Source organism: Anneissia japonica, unplaced genomic scaffold (assembly GCF_011630105.1).
Source record: "Anneissia japonica isolate Jap-2015-1 unplaced genomic scaffold, ASM1163010v1 scaffold288197_len338424_cov179, whole genome shotgun sequence".
NCBI classification, from domain to species: domain Eukaryota; kingdom Metazoa; phylum Echinodermata; class Crinoidea; order Comatulida; family Comatulidae; genus Anneissia; species Anneissia japonica.
Window position 1 is genome coordinate 68,783 of NW_022741702.1, and position 2,445 is coordinate 71,227.

The window sequence follows — 2,445 nt, forward strand, 5'->3', positions numbered from 1 at the left end:
GTCATGTACGGCTCATGTCTGGTTTTAAAAATGTATCTGTATTTCAAATGTATTGTAAATGTGTTTGACTTTCTTTTGGAGGGGCGCCATGAGCGTTTCCTCTTAAACGGATACCAGCACTTTATAATAATAATAATAATAATAATAATAATAATAATAGGCCTAATAATAATAGTTATTATTATTATTATTAATATTATTATTACATTCCTATATAACATGCTCAACTGCTCTGTATATTTGAAAAGGGAAAGTGTGCAATCGGCCCCCGCCTAAATTATTTAAAAAACAATTCGAATATGAAGAAAAAATATGAAAATTGTATTCATATTTAAGTCGTTTCCGGCCATCTAGAGCATGGACCACTGAGGTGACATAATCATAAATCCATATGTCAAAGTTTTCCTGGATCCTTTCTATTTCGAATGTCCAGATCCGTCACTACAGAATTAGCTTTATTTGCTATTGACATCATGGCAGTACACATCCATGAAGATAATTATTAATATCAATATTGATAACGACGGTGTCATTTGGCCCTACCCCGATCACTTTAGCTGTCCTTAAAAAATAATATAAAAAATATTTTTGTCGGGCTATAACAAATTTCGATTATTCAGGATTAAATGTTGGGTACCAGATAATTACAGGCTCTTGGTAATAAATTGCGTATATTGTCAATGAAAAAAAAAAGATACGAATCTACAATGTAAACAAGGAACAGAAGTTAACAAGCCCCAAGCTGTAATTACCGTAAATAACGTTTTTTAGCCAGTTTCAGGTCTTCGTGGTTTTATTGAGTAACTTGGAATGTATGTTGTTGAATAGAATGCAGCATGTCAGTGAATGCTTCTGTCGAGGAAATTGTCAATGCCTTCAATGCGGCTGCCTAACAAACGTAGTCAAAATAATAACCATTTAATGAATCAGATGACAGAACACCCATTTAACTACCAGTGAATTAACGATGCAAAATGTTCAATACTGTACTCACATTTGTTATTAATTGTAAAGTCTCCTGCGTAGTCTATTGAGTAATGTTTATATGTAAAACGCCACCTGGAGTGGTATAAAAAAAACAATTATTTATTCTTTTTCTAATCCAACACTCATTTTGTCATGTGCTATTTCCCGGCAGAGGAGCCATTTTTTCAACCATGGTGTTGTGTCCGCCCCATGAGGGGACCGGGTAGTGACTGGTTACGAGGGCGCAGATCATAGGGAGACGGCGGACACCCCCCACCCCCCACACATATTTTTAAGGGAGTTTTGGTCCGGACCCTCTAACTTTACAATCACAATGCAATTTCATTTCCGATTCCTGAAAGTTGTTGAAATGAACTGCATAAAAATGACCCAGGTTTTAACGAGCGCTGAGCCAAAGTAGAGTACTGTACATCTTCTTATAGCAAGATTCCGGTATCTCTGGCCACTATGAATTATCTGTAATACCCGACTCGAGTGCGCGTGCCTTTATTATAATTTGAGAAGTATGTGAAAAAGTATAATATTGGTTTTCGGCACAGAAAGTAGGTAAATTAAAGTAAATGCATCAAAGACAATTAAGTTTTATTTTCTATGGTACAATACAGAAGTTAATTAGACCTCTATCATTGCCGAAAATTGCAGATAAAAGATCATGTTGATGTGATGATGATGGATTTTATTATATAAGAGTGTCATTCCGGCCATCTTGAGGTTCATCAACCATGATGAGGTGGGTGTGGACTAACGGCTTTGAAGTAAGTAAAGTAAATACATAAAAAAGACCATGTTTTTAAGTTTTATTTTCTTTGGTACATCATGCATATTAATTAGATATATTTGCGGAAAATCGACGATAAAAGATCATGAGAAATTTGTTTCTTCATTTTGACTATAATGGTGATGTGATGATGAAGAATTTTACTATAAAAGTGTCATTTCCGGCCATCTGGAGGTACTATTTCCTCAAATTTTCGCACCTCATCCCAACCATGGTGGGGTGAGGTGGGTATGACTCTCCCCCATCGAGCTCTTACAATGGCCGGACTACTTGCAAAATGCTTCCGACGGCTATGGTATATCCATACCGTACTCGCGCGAATAAGCGCATGGGCGCTTAAAAATTTTTTTTCCCACTTTCTGAGGGGCGCTTATTTAAAAGGGGCGCTTATGAAAACAGAGTGGAAATTGAGGGGGCGCTTATGGAAATAGATGAAAATCGAGGGGTTCTTATGGGAAATTATTAAATTCAAGAGGCACTTTGAATGAAAAAAGATTATATAAGGATCATTACGAATGGTGGTTAGAAAAGATAATCGTTCAGAGTACATGGCTCATGACAAGAATGCGTGAATATTTACATAACAGTTTTTAATTTGTAATATATATTATTATTATTGGTTTCATAATTGTATTGAGTTAAATCTTTATTAACATTGTCAGAATATTCCTTTTTTCTCA

The 2,445-nt window shown here is 35.5% G+C and overlaps 1 long non-coding RNA gene across 1 annotated transcript in view; it reads right to left on the bottom strand.

Moving 5' to 3' along the window:
* Positions 1–1,201, bottom strand: part of LOC117118918 — a 4,560-nt gene extending 3,359 nt beyond the window's left edge. The window contains exon 1 of the long non-coding RNA XR_004447108.1: positions 995–1,201. This is a non-coding gene — a long non-coding RNA (uncharacterized LOC117118918). The remainder of the gene's footprint in view (positions 1–994) is intronic.
* Positions 1,202–2,445: the final 1,244 nt, after the last annotated feature.